Source organism: Schistocerca cancellata, chromosome 3 (genome assembly GCF_023864275.1).
Source record: "Schistocerca cancellata isolate TAMUIC-IGC-003103 chromosome 3, iqSchCanc2.1, whole genome shotgun sequence".
Lineage (NCBI taxonomy): Eukaryota > Metazoa > Arthropoda > Insecta > Orthoptera > Acrididae > Schistocerca > Schistocerca cancellata.
In genome coordinates this window covers 693469652-693490373 of record NC_064628.1, presented here as the reverse complement: position 1 = coordinate 693490373, position 20722 = coordinate 693469652, and the positions used below count along the sequence as shown (strand labels likewise).

The window sequence follows — 20722 nt, the reverse complement described above, 5'->3', positions numbered from 1 at the left end:
GTGCGTCAGTCTCCTTTGCAGTGTTAACGGGCAGGGCGTGGGACACTTCAGTGATTCATCAGCAAAGGGCGGGTGTTAACTCTTCCGGTCGCCGCCCGAAGCAGCTTTGAACTATGACGCTCGGCCTTCTGGATGACCGTCGTACTGAGACTTCGTGGGACACCTAACGAAACAGAACTTGCTGATTATTTCATTCATTGTCGGTTAAATTTGAGCGGCATAAGTTGTATTAACTGGTGAAACATTACGACAAAATAACATTGTAGGATGTTGCTATAACATCCTTAGCTTACTTAAAATATCTCGACTTCAATTCCTAAACCAAATGGCTCAGAACTTACATACAGGGCGTTTCAAAAAGAAAGAGCAGATTTCAAACATTTATTTCTCAAAAACTACAAATGATAGAAACACAATTCAAACGTTTCTTGTCAGAGAAAGGTTCAAAGTTTTTCAATGGTCCGCGCAGAAGTTCCATGCAAATCCGCAGTGGCGCTGGCGTTTGTTTGTAGGAAAATGGCGACGACACCACAGGAACGATCATTTTGTGTGCTGCAATTTGCAAAGTTAGAGTCCATTGTTGGTGTGCAACGTGCATTCCGCCGTCAATTCAACAAACAGCCGCCTCGTCATAAGCAAATTTATGAGTGGCATCACAGATTCGTAGAAGATGGTTGCATCTGCAAGCGAAAAAGCACGGGTCGTCCACGCACATCGGATGAAAATGTCGAGCGTGTCCGTGCAGCTTACGAAAGGAGCCCTAGAAAATCCACGACACGGGCAAGTCACGAACTAAACATGTCTAAAACAACGGTATGGCGCGTTCTGAGTAACCGTCTGCACATGAAGCCGTACAAACTGCAGTTATTGCAAGCATTGCGTCCTGACGACCACAACAAAAGGTTCGAATTTTCAACTGCAATTCTACAGGACATGGAAGAGGACAATTTTGCCGAACGATTAATTTTTTCAGATGAATCAACGTTTCACATTTCTGGTAAAGTTAATCGGCATAACGTACGAATTTGGGCGAGTGAAACTCCGAGGGACGTTATTCAACATGAAAGAGACTCACCAAAGGTTAACGTCTTTTGTGCAATTTCGGTAAACAAAGTTTATGGACCTTTCTTTTTCATGGAGAAAACTATCACAGGAACCATTTACCTGGACATGTTAGAAAACTGGCTATTTCCTCAACTTCAGGAAGATTCAAATCACTTCATCTTCATGCAAGATGGCGCCCCACCACACTTCTCTGAACCTGTACGACGGTACCTAAATAACACCATTCCAGGACGGTGGATTGGAAGAGCAGGAGCACAAGATCAATGTCATCGTCTGTGGCCTCCCAGGTCACCAGACCTTACTCCCTGCGATTTTTATTTGTGGGGGTACATAAAGGACTGTGTTTATGTCCCACCTATGCCCGCTACTCTTCAAGAGGTACGACATCGAATTGTTGCGGCCGTGAATTCGGTAACTAAAGACCAGTTGCGTCGTGTGTGGCAAGAAATGAGATACCGGTTTGATATTTGTCGTGTAACAAATGGTGCTCATATTGAGGTACAGTTTTGATATTTGTTGTGTAACATTTGGTACTCATATTGAGTGAAGGACCGTTGGAATTGTGTTTCTATCATTTGTAGTTTTTGAGAAATAAATGTTTGAAATCTGCTCTTTCTTTTTGAAACGCCCTGTATTTATTTCGTTTAAGTGACGGTCTCCTTTGCGCTAATTGAAAGTCTGTGAAAATAAATGATGATATCTGAGAAAATAGTTTTCAAATGCACTTTGTTGACTGTAATTTCGATAGATCTCGTTTCCGCTGTGTTGGAGCCTCCTTTGTTCTTAATGTATCCGCGAGAAAATTGTTTTTAAAGTCACAGGGAAACTAGTCCTCACCAGATACCTACAAGTGTTGGAAATTTTCCATTATACTGTGATAACCACTCTGCAACGAAGCTTGCTCCATTCTGAGAGATTTTTTTTCCTCTCGAGAATACCTGACCACCACGTAGAAAACTGCTTTCGAATCAGGAAGATAATGCTGATTGTAACGTGAAACATTTCAAACAATTTATTTAACATTGTTTGAACCATGGTACAGAAATAGTTGCAGTCAGCAGACGTGAATGAAAAAGTTTGGTGACGTCTATAGTTAAATATACACCCCAACGCCGAGCCACCACTAGCTTAACTGCGTACTGTACTTTTTCCTTTTTTTTTTGGTCATTCTAACAAGATTTACAATCATATCTACGGAAATGATCAATGTGACAACACGTTTTCTTCAAAATCAAAAGATTTTCCGTTTACGCAAACTCTCAGATCAAATAATGAAGGAACTCTGTATATTAATTCGCGTAGTAATAAAAGCTGCAAAGAGAAGTTATGAAGAGTCACGTTACTTATTTGCGTCCTCTGATTGTGTAGGATTATTTAAGACAATGAAAAATAAAAAAAGCCGGGTGAATGTTTTGTGAAACGGTTTGTGTAAAAATAAGAAATGAAAATATGTAACATTTGACCAATGTTTTGAACGGTGCTCTAAATGCTGTACAGCATATGAGTGCGTCGAATGTTTCTCTAATCTACTTTATCTGTTACTTTTATACATGTCATTTCACAAAATATATGTTCGTTTTTTTCGTTTCCTTATTTTCAAGGGTTGTTCAGAAAGCATGAAATATATTTAATTATCCATTTGTGTTATAATTAAGAGTATGTAGATCAAGAGAAAGCACAGAAGTTTCAATTTATGCTATAATTTCATTTTTTTATTTTATTTTCTCAACATTCAGAACTACACAATTTTTACATCAATTTAGGTTTTTAAGCGCAAAAGAGCTAATGTTTCAAGTGCTCAAATTTTTGACAGCTCATTTACGTAGCTAGCAGCAGCTGTCCGTGAAATATTTCAATTTTCTCTAAAACCATTAACTAGGCTTTCTTAATTGCCCCGATTAATTAAGAAGTTTTTTCTGTGCTTGCAAACCTGGCTGGCTAAATTGGACACCTCATTCGCCCATCTCCCTCTCTTCTTTTGACTGGGAAAATTCGGGCATAAAAGCATTGTGTTATATCTAGCGAGTCTTGCCTTCGCTCTGTCCATACGTTCACCTAAGACTCTTCACCTTAGAAATAAGAAAGTTTGGCGGGTGCAACTTTTTAGTTACGAATAGAGAGCTTTCAAGAGCATAAAAAACAGAACATTTATTATCTTTGAAAATTAGCACTTCAGTTTCTTTAGACACTTTTTCACTGGTGCTTGCATTTAGACGCGCTGCATTCTCTGCACTTGGTCTCTGCTAGGCAATAGCATTTCTTGAGAGAGAGAGAGAGAGAGAGAGAGAGAGAGAGAGAGAGAGAGAGAGAGAGGTGTCGATACTGGTGGCGCGCGACACTTGCTAACGGGAGCGGCGCAGGTCGCCTCCTGGCAGAGGCGGTGGACCACATCTCCGGCCTCTGCTGCAGAGAAAGCCAGCGCAGCGCTAGAAGCCACAGCCAGCCGCTCACAGTACTTCGCACGATAGGACCGGGTGGAGTGTACATCTGGTATCCTGTCTCAGACAAAGCCTGACTGACTGCCCAAGGCACATTTATTTTATCCTAACTGTAGAGAGCATGTAGTACCAACCAGACTAACCGCTGTTGCACTTAACAGAATTGAAGCTGTGAGAGCTCAGTCTGTAAGGGCACTATCCGCGAAAGCTTCTGCGTTAGACTTCCACCACCACCACTCGCCATCATGGGCCATGGGCCAATCGACATTCAATTCTAAACAGACTTTGCCTTGAGTTACTATCTCCAGCGATACGTATGCTCTTACAATTTTTGTAAGCTCATTCTCACCTACTGTTTGGTTCCTGTCTGTCTTTCCTTACCTCTTGCAGTCCAGCAGACAACTTCCATGGCCCATCTGCCATCCATTCGTCCCGCTACATTTCAAGCCCACCACCTTTCTATTTCCGTAATAGTCAAACCACTGAATCAACCAGCCCCGAGTCTTTAAACTTCGATGTATAAAACAGTTTCAAACTTACGATTATTTAACAAATGAGTTAATACATTAAATATTTGACGTTAAGCATGTATGCGGGAGCAAAATAGGAAAAGGTTTGGAATTACGTTTAAAGTTTATTCGAGATTGCTAAGGGCTCTCATTATCAAGCACTCTATGAATATCGCCTGGTTAATTTGGGCTCCTTTTGAAGCAAAAGCTAGTTTTTCACGCGTATCAATGTTATGGCATCATATCTCCTGAACAATATGTCGTACAATGATGCAATTTTGCAAGCACATTCACTGATATGTATAGACGCTGTCCGCAAAATGTGTTGCGACTAGATCTAGTATTAAAAATTAATAAATTGAAACGTCGTGTCTGATGTTCCAGTAAAAATTTAATGAGCGATAAACAGTGTGTCTCATCATTTCGTGTGGGACAGGGCATCATAGATCGGTTTAGCGATTTTGTAATATAAATGACATCTTCCACTCCTGACTATTCCCTGATCTACTCTTATTTTTCTGCCCCTCCTGGTTTTCCCAACATGCATCCCTCCTTGCTCGTTGAGAAACCGCAGCTTCTCTATTTATTCCCCCCCCCCCCCCCCCCTACAACAGTCTGTCAAAACTCATACCATCTAGAAAGGTAGTTTTACAGTCTACTTCAGTACTTATCTTTATGAATTTTTCTTGTGTTAACAATGAACCCGGTTTTGGACGTAATGTGTCATCTAGAATTTTTTTTTCTTCACACCTACGAAAGCCTTACCCCATAAATGTAAGTGTTCGACATTTTCTGTTAACTCTTGAAAGAAAGAATGGTTTTTAGTATTAAAATTCTACATCTCATTGCCGTACGAAGAATACCCTTATAACCACAATTTACATTGGACAGCTACTAGGGGGAATTTTCAATCTTCGCTTAATTTCCTTCGCTTTCCATCTAGTCTTTTCATTCAGTGGCAGTTAAAAAAGAAAAAACCTTGGTTATTAATTTTTAGCATGTTTTGTAATCTATTGATTACAATTTTTTTGTCATTTGATAATTGGTTTTCAGCTCTACTTCCTTTATAAAATGGCAAATGGCTCTGAGCACTATGGGACTTAACATCTGAGGTCATCAGTCCCCTAAAACTTAGAACTACTTAAACCTAACTAACCTAAGGACAGCACACACATCCATGCCCGAGGCAGGATTCGAACCTGCGACCGTAGCGGTCGCGCAGTTCCAGATTGTAGCACCTAGAACCGCTCGGCCACTCCGGCCGGCTGAATTTTTCACTGTCGTCATTAAGTCTAGAGGAAGCTGCAGCATCGTCATACATATTATTCAACGAACAGTTTGAATAAACTTACATTAATTAGTAAGAAAAAGCATTTTCAGGCTTATGTTTAAATGGACTTACTTTCCTGTTTTACTGAGAGGAACGCCCACTCAGGTTTGTAAATACGTGCCAAGGGCGGCACAGCCAGTATGCGAGTGATAGCACCAACTTGACAGCGGACACGGCTGCCTTCCTCAAGACTACCTGGAAAGCCCTGACTACCGCTGCCAGTCTCGATATATCTTTTTCGATATTATTTATTTTCTTCCTCGGCATTAAGGCCCTCGACATCAAGTTCAACATAGACAAACGCGTATTTTATTAGATATTCCCAAAACGCTTTTAATGAGATCGACACTGGGAGCGGAAGCTTCTTATTTATGCCCAAAAGAAAGCACGTGTTCAGTTTGAAGGTTAAGTAACCAGAGCGCAACGCTCTCTGCCTAATGACGCTCGCAGAATGAGCTCCGGCTGACTTTCGCTCTGGCGTCCACGCAGGTGAGCCCCCAGCGGGCGACCTAGATAGGAGGTGCGCGCTCTTCCGCCGCAAACGAAGAGACAGAAGCGACGGCGGCGGCTCGGCCAATTGCAACAAGTGGCTAATGGCGCTCGCAAGTGATTCTTCCGCCGCTCCCACGTCGTCCCTGAGCAGGACGTGTCCGCCGGGATCCCAACCTGTGATGGGTCGGCACGAGGCCGAGCCGACATGGCGCACCAAGGATGCCGCAGCACCTACCCGAGTCCTCTACTGCCCACTGTGACGTCACCGGTCACGGGCTCACACCTGGAGCCGACCTGGAAAGCGCAGTTCTTCGCGCCAGTCAGGGGCTTCCCTAACCTGCCTCTCGCGACTGCCAGATAATTTATTTGGCAAACGTTCATGACGTCAGAAGGAAGGAAGGAAGGAAGGATTAAGGTTTAACGTCCCGTCGACATCGATGTCATTGACGACTAAGAACAAGCTCTGAAAGTTTCAAGGATGGGGAAGGAAACCGGCTATGCTGTTTCAAAACAGTTATCCCGGCATTTACCTGGAACGATTTATAGAAATGACGGGAAACCAGAATTTGGATGGCCGAACGTGGATTCGAACCGTCGTCCTCCCGAATGCAAATCCAGTGTGCTAACAACTGCGCCGAGCCGCTCACTTCCAAGACGTCGAAACGACGGCAGGAAGTCTCTAGCGCGCCTATTGACATGGCTCGTAAGGAGTTGTGTTGATATTAAAACTGCCCTCTTATGTTCCTACCCCACCACATCCTCGGAAACTCGACATATTCCGAAATAAACAGCCTAGTTCAAATGGATCTGAGCACTATGGGACTTAACTTCTGAGGTCATCAGTTCCCTCGAACTTTTTTTTTTTTGGGTCATCAGTCTACTGACTGGTTTGATGCGGCCCGCCACGAATTTCTTTCCTGTGCTAACCTCTTCATCTCAGAGTAGCACTTGCAACCTACGTCCTCAATTATTTGCTGGATCTATTCCACTCTCTGTCTTCCTCTACAGTTTTTGCCCTCTACAGCTCCCTCTAGTACCATGGAAGTCATTCCCTCATGTCTTAGCAGATGTCCTATCATCCTGTCCCTTCTCCTTATCAGTGTTTTCCACATATTCCTTTCCTCTCCGATTCTGCGTAGAACCTCCTCATTCCTTACCTTATCAGTCCACCTAATTTTCAACATTCGTCTATAGCACCACATCTCAAATGCTTCGATTCTCTTCTGTTCCGGTTTTCCCACAGTCCATGTTTCACTACCATAGAATGCTGTACTCCAGACGTACATCCTCAGAAATTTCTTCCTCAAATTAAGGCCGGTATTTGATATTAGTAGACTTCTCTTGGCCAGAAATGCCTTTTTTTGCCATAGCGAGTCTGCTTTTGATATCCTCCTTGCTCCGCCCGTCATTGGTTATTTTACTGCCTAGGTAGCAGAATTCCTTAACTTCATTGACTTCGTGACCATCAATCCAAATGTTAAGTTTCTCGCTGTTCTCATTTCTACTTTCGTCTTTCTCCGATTTACTCTCAAACCATACTGTGTACTCATTAACTAGAACTTAGAACTACTTAAACCTAACTAACCTAAGGACGTCACACACATCCATGCCCGAGGCAGGATTCGAACCTGCGACCGTAGCGGTCGCCTCGTGGTCGTGCGGTAGCGTTCTCGCTTCCCACGCCCGGGTTCGATTCCCGGCGGGGTCAGGGATTTTCTCTGCCTCGTGATGACTTGGTGTTGTGTGATGTCCTTAGGTTAGTTAGGTTTAAGTAGTTCTAAGTTCTAGGGGACTGATGACCATAGATGTTAAGTCCCATAGTGCTCAGAGCCATTTGAACCCCTTTGTAGCGGTCGCGCGGGTCCAGACTAGCGCCTAGAACCGATCGGCCACTCTGGCCGGAAAAACAGCCTAGTATTTGTGACAAAGAAGAATATGCATATCAATGCTGCTCATTTCACTTGCAGCAATTTCGTGTTTCGTTTTTTAATCCCATTCTCAAGAGGCCATGCTCGTATGTGTAAATAACATGGAATATTGCTGGGGAAGTATCAGAATCTGTTAGGAACGCGAAAATAGAAAAAAAAATTTTAGCATATACCAGAAGGCCAATCTACTCTCTGATGTTCCGCAAATGCATGTCTCTGCCCGCTACGCTGTGGTGAATTTACACGATTATTGGCATTAATATTCGTTTTATGTTGCTCTGAAAGTTAATGCCATCGATGTGTCATTACCTGATATTTAATTATAACAAATAGTACCAGACCTACATTACTTACTGACCATTCAAACTGTATAAGACAGCTGTTTACACATAGGCAACTTTTAAAATATAAAGCTGAATGAGAAGTGTAATAGTTCGAAATAGCTATATTTACTGAAGTCGATCAGAGTTTCACACAACGTTTATGTTGCGTCTTCTGGTGTACATAATGCTATGTCAAACGGTATAGGGAGCTTTTACAGAATGCCGCTGAGTAAGAGTTGGCGTGGGTAGGCAAAATTCTGAGCCTTCTTCAGTTGGTGAAACCATCAGTGGTGAAGGTCCGGTCTGTGTTAAAATCACGATGAATCACCCCTCTCCCCCCCCCCCCCCCCCCCACACACACACACAGCTGAGGTAACTATACATAATCGATTGCCCTTCACAGAGCATAATACTAGTGTTTACGTACATTTTCCTGGGTAACATTTATGAGGGGCATCGTCCGTTTAATAAACAAAATTTAGGGAGATGTCTGCAGCGAGGGAGGGTGGGGACATCACGAATTCCATTGGCGCCAGTTCCTTTAGTTACACCGCTGCTCACAACTACACCAACGGTAGAGAATCCGGAACAGACTATTTTGAGACGAGGAAGCAATGGAGTCGCAGTGAAAAACTGCACGGGTGTGGGAGGTGCAGGAGAAAAAGTGGCTGTAAAGCTCCCTCTTTTCTAGCTAAGACTGCTGATGCAACGAGCAGTTCCTTTGGTCGTCACACGGCCCATACCTTACATATGGGCTGCTGCGGATTGCAGCTACTTTTGAAAGCGGTAGACTGAAGTCGAACGCACACAACGGCAGGTCGTAAAATGCTACGCAGTGGAAGACAATGGTTTATAGCCGTGTCCCGTGAACAGTACGAGGCATTGTCGCCTGAAGCGACCGCCTGATATCGTTTTCCTGCAGCACCCACTGTACTCTAAGCCAGTCGAGATTCAGACAAGCTCCCATGGCTTGCAGGTGACTTTTTTAAATGATAAACTGAAGACGTCCTTTGCAATACTGCGTTCGTATACTTCCATTTCCTTGTTCGTACAAGTCCGAACCTAAAGTAAAAGGAAAAGGTAAAGATTTTTAATTATCTAGAAGATATATGCTCTATGACTGTCACTGAACATCAAATACCCTATGCTGCTGAATGAATTCACACGCGCAACGATTGAGGAACAGATTGAACAATCTGTTCCTCAATCGGTGCGCGTGTGAATTCATTCCGTAACTGTCAGAGCATATATTTTCTTTTATTTTGCCTCTTATGGAAAGAGATATTATACATGTCTCGCAGATTGACTACGGGAGTTTTGGGATGACTCTAAACTGTTTATTGAACTGTGTATGCAAATTTGTGACCACAGACTGTTTTGGTTTCCGCCTATTTTCAGATACTGGATTGCCTTTGCCTTCAGGTGATCTCGTCACGTTCATTGATTAGTGCAAACTGTAAATTGAAGCTGTTAATTTTTTCCGATCAAGACACTGCTGCCGCAGCCAAACAACTGGGAGCTGATTGTACGTCGTAAACCCTCTTGGGTCAAGCAATGATCTTCAGAAACATCTCTTCTACATCTACGTCCATACTCCGCAATCCACCTGACGGTGTGTGGCGGAGGGTACCCTGAGTACCTCTATCGGTTCTCCCTTCTATTCCAGTCTCGTATTGTTCGTGGAAAGAAGGGTTGTCGGTATGCCTCTGTGTGGGCTCTAATCTCTGTGATTTTATCCTCATGGTCTCTTCGCGAGATATACGTGGGAGGGAGCTATATACTGCTTGACTCCTCGGTGACGGTATGTTCTCGAAACTTCAACAAAAGCCCGTACCGAGCTACTGAGCGTCTCTCCTGCGGAGTCTTCCACTGGAGTTTTTCTATCATCTCCGTAACGCTTTCGCGATTACTAAATGATCCTGTAACGAAGCGCCCTGCTCTCCGTTGGATCTTCTGTCTCTTCTATCCGGTACGGATCCCACACTGCTGAGCAGTATTCACGCAGTGGGCGAACAAGCATACTGTAACCTATTTCCTTTGTTTTCGGATTGCATTTCCTTAGGATTCTTCCAATGAATCTCAGTCTGGCATCTGCTTTACCGACGATCAACTTTATATGATCATTCAATTTTAAATCTCTCCTAATGCCTAGTCCCAGATAATTTATGGAATTAACTGCTTCCAATTGCTGACCTGCTATACTGTAGCTAAATGATAAGGGATCTTTCTTTCTATGTATTCGCAGCACATTACACTTGTCTACATTGAGATTCAATTGCCATTCCCTGCACCATGCGCCAATTCGCTGCAGATCCCCCCCCCCCCCCACCCCCCACAGCACACACATGTTTATTTTGTACAGGCAGCAAGTGCTCCAGATGCAGACGTGCGGCGCACATGCGTGGTCATACGAAAGTGGGTCGTCGTCGGGAGGCCAAGTAGAGCAGACGAGGTGGCGCAGATATAGACGGCAGCTCACCTGTATCTCGGTCCCGCACAATAGTAGCGCCTTCCGCCAAGGACACGCCGCCCGGAAATTTCTGTGCGCACTGCGTAGCCGTCTGCTGCGTCCAAGAAGCGAAGTGAGAAGAGCTGCCAAACTGTCACTCGCGTAATTCCAGGGAACCTTCCTGCGACACCGTAACGCTGCTTGTTGAATATGGAAGTGAGTATATGGTCTTAGACAGCGAAGTGTGCGCCTGGCGAGAAGGTACATCTGCGCCGCTTTACGCTTCGGCACAGTAAGAGAGATCTCGACTATCCAGGGCAAATGAAAAATGGAATACTTGCAACATTGCAATATAAGTTCGTAGCGTTTTTCCCTAAGTTTAATAAAAACAGATACACGTAACAGAGACTTTAATATCAATAATATATTCTCCTCAGCTGTCTGCCAACACTGGGGTAACTTTTCGACTCCGCGACTGTACAAACCACATGGTTTTGAGGCGAACAACTCCTCCAGCCTGGTTCGGAGCGCATTTTTATACGGAAAGGAAGTTCTTGAATGTTGTTCGATAGCGGCAAAAGTGAAAATATGAGGGTGCAAAATCATGTGAATAAGGTAGCTACAGAGTGACTGTCACCCAATTCCCGTAGTGTGTTTTTTGTCAGTCTAGCAGAATGCGGACTGGCGTTTTTGTGCAGTAGCATCGCTTCACGCAGGCTTCCTGGTCGTTGTGTTTGGACTGCGTCTGTAAGACATCTCAGTTGTTGACAATAAATGTCAGCAGTTATGGTTACCCCTCGGGGAGGCAATTCGTAGCGCACTACACCGTCACTGTTCCATTCGATGCATAACATTATTTTTTGTGGATGTTCGCAAGTCTCTGTAGGGCGAGTTGCAGTTTTGTTTGGGCACAGTCATGTCTTTCTTTTCCTAGTGTTAGCATAGAGACGCCATTTCTCGTCACCAGTAACGATACAAGATAGGAAAGGTCGGTGTTATTCACGAGGCAATTGATGACGAGCAAGCAGAGATGCACTTACGACCACTCATTGATTTCTGTGATTTTGGCTTAGAGATGCGGTACCTGTACACCTGATTTTTGCAACGTCCCCACTGCATGCTTATGCCGAAGCATGGTGAATGACCACAGTTTATCACTGCCAGTTATCGAGTTCACTGATGTGGATCATTGTCGATTAATGAGTGTAAACGATCCTCATCAAACCCCGAAAGCCTTCCTCAACGTGGAGAGTCACTAATGTCAAAACAATCGTGCTTAAAACGAGGAAAGCATTTTCTTGCTGTGCTCTGTTCAGTGGCATTATCCTCACACTCGTTGCAAATGTTTCCGAGGGCTTCAGCTGCTTTCACCCCTCTATTGAATTCGAACAGAAGAATATGTCGGAAATGTTCTGATTTCTCCACTTTGAACTCCATTATTCTAACGACCACAGCTCCACTCACTATCTCCAAAAATTTGGGAATTTGTGGTAAGGTCTTATGGGACCAAACTGCTGAGGTCATCGGTCCCTAAGCCTACACACTACTTAATCTAACTTAAACTAACTTACGCAACACACACACCTATGCACGAGACTCGAACCTCCGACTGGGGCAGAAGCACGGACCGTGACAAGGCGCCCAGACCGCGCGGCACACTATCTCCAAATGACAAAATGAAACGCTATAAACTTAAATAGTAACAGTTAACTACAAATAAAAATAACAGTCATAAATAAACCCATAGCAACCAGAATACCAACTCGCAAAACAAAAACGCTACGAACTTACATACCAACCTAATATTTTTTGCTCTCCAGGGAAGCGAACACGAAGTAATAAGTAAACACGATCTGGGAATACCGTGAGTAATGTATCGCTGAAATGCACCGCTGCCCTTCACGGCATACACCTCTCTCGGCAAGGCCATAAGTTCTGTCAGTCACAATTCTGGAGACACTTATCTATGACGCAGAACCAGCTTTTGTGCACGCTTTCGCAGTTTTCCGCTTTCGCTGCTAATTAGGCAGTAATTAACTCCTCCACGGTCACTGAAGTGTAAGTATTCTCATATTGCCTTTTCTCACTTTTTGCCACATCAACCCACTCCATCGTTTCACTTTATTTTCTCTTAACAGCGAATATTCTCATACCACGAGTTGATCATTTGCGTTCATCTTGCAGCATGTAATTCGAATATCAATATAATAGTCAAAATAAAAACCCACCAACAAGACCTTTGTAGACTGCTAACAGTTTGTGCGTTCCTTTCCGCGTACAGATCTTCAGCGATTATGGGTAGAACTGTGAACGAAACGCTGCCGAAATACCTCACGCGGTGTCTCTTTCTGTTCATTCTTCTTTAACACTCATGACCAGTAGTACACAATAGAAGTTGCACATGTTTCTAGCTAAACCCACAATATGTTGTGCATGACAAAGACGTCCGTTGTAGCACAATGTTCCTAGAATTCAGATTTAGAAATTACTTTATGGTTCATGTATCGTGTTTACTAGTACGTTAAACTAAGACAAACGCAAAAGGAGCGACTTGCTTTCAAGAGGAGCAGGGTTCAAATCCCCGTGCGGTCATCTAGATTTAAGTTTCCTGTGGTTAACTTAAATTTAGTAAAGCGAATGATTGGCTGGTTCCTTTCGAGAGGTCACAGCCTATTTGCTTCTCATCCTAGTACTGTCCAAGCTAGAGCTCGTCTCTTAGTGTCGACGGGACATTAAACCTACATTTTCATTTCTTCTTTTTCTGTGCTTTGACAAACGCTGAGCCACGTAATAAACCCCAGAACGAGTTGATTCAGCGCATACCGATCCGATCGAAATAGAAGATTTGCAGTAATTTGAAATCTGTGTGTTATATCGAAAATAAGTCTGTCTTTAACGTGCAAGATACAGCCGGCTGCAACGGCGCGAGTGTTAAATGTCGCTACCCCTGACAAAACGACTGAGCAACGGCTTCATGTTTACGAGTGTAATTACCTGCCAAACTGTGCACATGAAACAGACTTCGACTTGACTTGCCAGCGGCCTATCCGTGTGTTTCTTACGGCCCGACACGAAGTTTTAATTTGTCAGGAACTCGAGCTACTTCCATATTCCATAACGTAACTGGTTCAGATTGAAAATGAGTGTCAGTGTGTCAGCCTGGCTTTGGTCACAAAGTTGGTAAGAACACTGCGAGTGAAAGTCAAAGCTCCAGGTTCGATTCCCAGCCATACACGCAGTTTTATGGTTCAAATGCCTCTGAGCACTGTGGGACTTAACATCTGAGGTCATCAGTTCCCTAGAACTACTTAAACCGAACAAACCTAAGGACATCACACACAACCATGCCCGAGGCAGGATTCGATCCTGCGACCGTAGTGCGGTTCGAGATTGAAGCGCCTAGAACCGCTCGGCCACAACGGCCGGCACACGCAGTTGTACTTTGGAAGAAAGTTTCATTACAGCTCACATCCCACTACAGTGCAAAACACATGCTTCAAATCTTAGAGGGGAAAAACAAGTGAAGATTTTTAACAGTTGGACGACAGACGTGGAAGCAAGAATCTGACACGAGGTTCTTGTATGTCCACTGCACGCAGATCTTCGAGAATGAAAACGGAAGATTTTTCAAGCTTGCGTCATATTTCGCCACATTTTATGGCGTTGATCCACCAAAACACTGCCGATTTTTGGCAGATACCTAGTGTCTTCCAAAGAGTTCTCGAAGAGCCATATATCAAAGATGTTTTTGTTATCTATGCACGAGGGCTAGAATATCGCCTTGGAGGTCCTGGGTTCAACCCTGGGTACGGATGGGTATTTTTTCCCTCGTTTCAGCCCTTCCAGAACGGCTCTGCTATCTGATTTAGTAATTGCGCTCTCTCCCTGGAGTAAATGCGTCCAGGGCGATGGGATCACTACCCTCCCTCCCTCCCTCCCTCAGTCCCTGCTAGTGCCGAGGCGAACGAAAGACTGCACTCTACCTCCAGTCAGACCAGAAGCCCGTTCACAGGTTAGGCGCCACACATTCACGAGAGCAGGGCAGGCCGATGCAGAAAGAGTTTTCAGGGAAATCTCAGCACGGTGGGACGGGGAAGGGAAGGAGGAGACAACTGTTCTCAGCAGAAGATTTTTTCGAAACGACTTCCAGTTCCTCTAGTCAGATAACTAAGCGAAACGTAGGACTGCATTTGTTGAAGTGTGAATGTAAGTGTGTGTGTGTGTGTGTGTGTGTGTGTGTGTGTGTGTGTGTGTGTGTAACCATGTAGGATCTTCACAGTACTGAGAATGAAAGACCAGAGCGATGGACACACAGTTGCGAGGAATGCCGGGATGCCACGGAGTAGGGCGTCTGTAGGAGGCGGTAGCCAGTTGTCTGCTGACGTCAGAGCGGCCGCTGGTCTTCGTGCTCCGCCAGCCAAGCGTTAGCGATGGCCAGGAACCTGATACGCAGGCCGAATCGATAGCTCTGGTCGGATCTGTCCCCAATCATCCATTGCGTCTAAGTGAAGACTACAGGAAGACACCGTTTACTCGTTATTCTGGGAGTAATCGACAGTTAACACCACTCCACTTGACGAAGAGGACTGTACGTGAAGTCTAATAACAATGAGAAAACTAAACTACATGTTTATCGGTACTTTTCACAAGTATTTTTTATTCAGAATATGCGCAGTTTTTCTTGGTAATCGATTGATGCTTCGATTAGTCCCCCCCCCCCCCTCCTTTAAAAAAAATTGCGAAATGCTATTCCACAACAGATAAGCAGCTTCGCAACAGCTTAGTAGAATGTTTACCCATTTCTAATTTTAGTCTAGGGCAGGTTAGCAAATTATCCTTGCTAGTATCTCCACAAGACGGTAGTAAGAAATTCAGAACTTTTATGTTTTACTGCACAACAGACATCGCGATTCTAACGGGACTTGGCGGTTTCCACGGAAAATGAAAACAACTTGGAGGAAATATGGAGCGGATTGGGCGAAGGTGATGGGTAGACGTAGAAAGGATAATAGCAGCTTGCTGAATGTCATAAGACACTAGTAACATGATGTACGATGGAGAAAGCAATTTAATAATTTTAATCAAATGGCGCAACCAAACAAAATGGTTCACGAGTCATATACAGGTATGTTGTTCGCTCACTAATTTATCCGTTTACATTTTATGCAGCCCCTGTACACCGCGGTGAACGTCGACGATGTAATTATTTGGCACATCGAGTGTTCCTTTTTAGTCTACGAGATGCGACAAATTTAATACGGCTGTGACTTTATGAAGTGTATATTTTAAAAAATCGTATTAGTATATCATATAGGATTGGAAAGCCACTTGAAAATGTCAACAGGCTGAAGTCAATAATGAAATAAATTAAACGCCATTCCACCAGACAATCGCTTGGCGAATGGTCATTTCATAAATACATACAAAGAAAAATGTGTACATGGAAGTGTATGGTTCAAACGGCTCTGAGCAGTATGGTTCTTAACTTCTGAGCTCATCAGTCCCCTAGAACTTATAACTACTTAAACCTAACTAACCAAGGACATCACACACTTCCATGCCCGAGGTAGGATTCGAACCTGCGACCGTAGCGGTCGCGCGGTTCCAGACTGGAGCGCCTAGAACCGCTCGGCCACTTCAGCCGGCTGGAAAGGTATCTAAAAATTAGTAGTCATAACTATTTAATCGTCACCTCGAAATAATAAAGTTGCTCGAGTATTTTTTTTTTTTTTTGTTTAGTTGCATGTACATGACGAGTTCTGGTACACATTGAAATCTCGATGCCACAGTACCGCAACACGCCGCTAGAGCAACCAAAAGAAAAAGAGAGCGCCCCATCTCCACTTTACCAGCATTTAAATTTTTATTCTCTGCTGACTAATCTCCCTGTTTTAGGAATGATTTCTTGTTACTGCCACTCAGCATTTTGTACCTTCTCTACTTCGGCCGTCATCAGTTTATTTTGCTGTCCAAATAGCAAACCTAATCTACTGATTTTAGTGTCTCATTTCGTAATTTCACCATCGCCTGATTTAATTCGCCTGCATTCCATTACCCTTGTCTCTTTTTCAAGACATTGTCCATTTTGAAACTTCCTGGCAGATTAAAACTGTATGCCGGACCGAGACTCGAACTCGGGACCTTTGCCTTTCACGGGCAAGTGCTCTACCGACTGAGCTACCCAAGCACGACTCACGCCCCGTCCTCAAAAATCAAATGGCTCTGAGCACTATGGGACTCAACTGCTGTGGTCATCAGTCCCCTGGAACTTATAACTAATTAAACCTAACTACCCTAAGGACATCACACACATCCATGCCCGAGGCAGGATTCGAACCTGCGACCGTAGCAGCAGCGCGGCTCCGGACTGGAGCGTCTAGAACCGCACGACCACCGCGGCCGGCGCCCCGTCCTCACAGCTTTACTTCTGCCAGTACCTCGTCTCCTACCTTCCAAACTTTACAGAAACTCTTCTGCGAACCTTGCAGAACTATCACTCCTGAAAGAAAGGATATTGCGGAGACATGGCTTAGCCACAGCCTGGGGGATGTTTCCAGAATGAGATTTTCACTCTGTAGCAGTTTCATATCAGCGCACACTCCGCTGCAGATTGAAAATCTCATTCTGGCATTGTCCATTTTCTTCAACTGCTCTTCCAAATCCTTCGCCTTCTCTGTTAGAGCTGCAATGTCATCGACTATGCTCAAATTTTTAATTTTCTGTTCCTGATCTTTAATCCCCTTTCCAAATTTCTCCCTGGTTTCCTTTGATGCTTGTTCAATGTATGGATTGAACAACATATGGATGCGCTACAACTCCCTAGTCTCAACTGCTGTCTCTCTTTCATCTGCTTCGACATGATAAATACCAGTCAGAACGACTGAAGAAGTCCCTCACGCCAGCTTTGTAGCATGTGGGAGCAGCCATAGAGAGAGAAACGCTTTGGGCGTGGTTTCTCGCTCAGGTCGGCGCACCCAGCGGCATACATCGCGACCTGTACCAGCCCCAGGGAGCAGCCGCCGCTCCTGCGTTGTTAGAAACTTTGCGTGCTTTCCGCGGAAGTACCATTATATCGTGTGACTAAGGCAGTTGGCGGGCTCCTAAGCGGTGTCCCGGTTTGTTATCGTGGAATGCGGTGACGCGCGTCAGTTGTTTGCACGTGGCGGACAGGAAACACAGGTCGGGTCAAGCCAAGGCTGCCTGTGGCCACGGCGGGACTTCCCCGCTGTGTTGGTTACGTCATCGCTTCCAGCTGCTAGCTGGCTGGCGCTCTTCCAGAGCGCACTGAGAAATTACTTTAGTCGGGGCTAATTTCCATAGGAACTCGCCTCACATATTTCAGTCCCACTGCAATATGTTCTTTGGCTTCACTTACGGACGTTCCATTACCGACATGAGAAGTATCGATACCTATGTAATCGGTATCAGTACTACTATATAATTTCATAGAACCGTAAGAAATATCGGAGTATCAATATCAAATGTATCGAATGGTATGGGGGCAAGATAACCTTTCGATACCATGTTGCATGAAATTCAAGACACTTTACTGCATTAGAGCAATTTACCAATTTCCTATCGGTTTCGATCACTGACCACATATGGCACCTGAAATGATAGCAAAACCTCAATGTGCAAAACGTCATAAAGACACGAATTACAAAAACGCGACTTACGAAAAATTGCCTATTGCATGTCACACGTCAATAATGTTGAACCGAATAATCGCAGTAATTGCCAGCTTCATTGGTAATACAGAAGAACAATATTTTTCACATATCAGCAACCTTCCTCATGCATACATGCACTGGCCTTACGTAGTCAGAACATAGCATGAGCAGACAAAACCCTTGTAGCCTCAAAGACAACTCCAAGATGTCCAATCGATATAAATCATGACCTACAAAGATAACAAAAGATAAAACAAGTGTGATTACAAAAATTACAGTATAGTCAGAAGTTCTTAATGTACAAAAATCACAAGCATCAATTATAAAAAATAGTTTAATTTTTGCTATGTATTTAGTAAGCGTTACTTGACAATGTGAACAAAGTAATTTGTGACAAAAATGACAACACTAATTAAAACAGGAGTGCCAAATTCTAGGTACATTGTAAAAGTCAATATATCATTTGTCCCTACAGACAGGGACATAGGAACAAATAATTATGGTTAAGGTTCCCAGTATATTATTGAGAAGTTACGTCGCCACGGAAATATGAAAAACTAACAAGAGTTAAACAATAAAAGTCAAAGAGTGTTATAGCCCAATAACATCATAAAGGATACCTTAGTGATAATATACAGAAGACCTGACGAAAAAAATAATAATAATTCACGTCCATACTTGTGGATAAAGTAATGTAGCACACACATCTAACTGATAGTAAGCAAGAGTTATATGGGATACGTTTCCTCAGAGGGATCGATATGGAATATCAGACTAATAACTAACGGGCTTATAAAAGTTTTACAAATTCAAAATTGCCAATTTTTCTTAAGTTACGTTTTTTTTATTTGGTCCTTATATGACGTTTTGCACATTGGGTTCTTTTTCCTCATTTCTGTTTTCTAACGTTGATTCAGGTACCAGATAATGATTAGTGGCCGAAACCGGCACCAAATTAATAAATTATTCCAGTGCAACCAAGTGTCACTAATCTCCTGAAACGTTTATCCGCCGCTGACAGTTGCCTGAAGAAGCATTCTTTCGATACCAGGTTAATGGAAATTAAAACGTTTGCATTGTATGTTATATATAGATAGCCCCAAAGCAGTAGAAACATTACATATAACATACAGACTACAATGAACATATCAGATTTCAGTAACGTATACCAAAAATATTATATACCAGCTAACTTGAGACAGTTTTTGGAGTACTGATTTTTTACTCTTGAACTGGTTCCTGCAAACATACTGTAAGTCTCGTCATATTTTGCGTTGAATTTAAAATTCTTTTGTCTTGAAGAAAAGATTGTAAAGATACAATATCTAGTGACAAGTATACAAGAAAAGCCTGTGTTCTGGTTCACCCGAGCGAAGCGGGACCGGCCGACCGTCGTGTCAGCCTTTGTCAACTGCGTCATTTGGATGGATTATGGAGGGGCGTGGGGGCAGCACGCAGCACTCCCGGCCGTTTGCCGGGTTTCTTGACCTTGGAGCCGCTGCCATTCACTCAAGCAGCTTCTCAGTTGGCGTCACGAGGCTGAGTGTACCCGTTTCCAGCCCTCTCACCAACGGAAAGGTCCTTGACAGTACCGGGAATCGAATCCGGATCTTGTGCTTAGCAGCCAGACGAGCTAAACACTGAGCTTCGGAGGAGGACTATGACACGTAAATATCGAGGCCTAGCTTACTGTTGTGGTTGGAATATTTGTCCTCTTCTCCCTTCGTTTATATTTTATACGCAAATTGGTCCATGACAACAGAGCATCATTTCCCTATTACGACATGTACTCTAAAGAAGCACGTTTTCTCTTCTTTACTCTTCGTACATTACTTCATTACAGTAACATCTGCGCACGAGAGTACAGTAGCAAGTACTGAGTAAGTTTGCTCCTTACTGGAGCTTCTGCAGGAGGTAAGCTTCTTTCAAGGAATAAACTTTTGCCAAATCATTTTCACTTCAATGTAGATAATGAGCGTATGGCATTGGTGGCCAGGAGACCCCTCGCGGGGCGGTTCGGCCGCCGCTCCGCAAGTTCTTTAACGCCACTACGACGACTTGCGAGTGAATGAGGATGAAATGATGATGAAAGACACACAACACCCAGTCATCTCGAGGTAGAGAAAATCCCTGACGCCGCCGCGAATCGAACCCGGGACCCCGTGGGCGAGAAGCGAGAACGCTACCGCAAGACGACGAACCGCGGACACTTCAATGTAGAGATCCATCAATCCGCCGCAGCGTTAAATGGTTCGCATGCTCTGAAGTACAGAAAACAGGCTCCGAAGTCTCATCGGTCAATAATTATGATCATGATGACATACTACATCCGATGCACTTTATTCATCCACTTAATAAACTAAGTTTTTTTTTCAGTCAACAACTCTTGAAACTGCCGGTGCTTTTCAAATTCTCATAATTTTTAATGGTAGTCACAGCGACTTTTCTTGACATCTTTAAACACCGATATATATGGAACGGTGAGTTACAATTGAAGAATGTAGCATATTCGTCGTTG

General features: G+C 43.7%; 1 protein-coding gene and 1 non-coding gene across 2 annotated transcripts in view; both read right to left on the bottom strand.

Moving 5' to 3' along the window:
• The window catches only part of LOC126175681 (putative inorganic phosphate cotransporter), a 165098-nt gene that overhangs the window by 97531 nt on the left and 46845 nt on the right, over positions 1 to 20722 (bottom strand). The window lies entirely within an intron of this gene.
• On the bottom strand, positions 16648 to 16722 carry Trnas-uga (transfer RNA serine (anticodon UGA)). The gene has a single exon. It is a non-coding gene; the product is annotated as a tRNA-Ser (tRNA).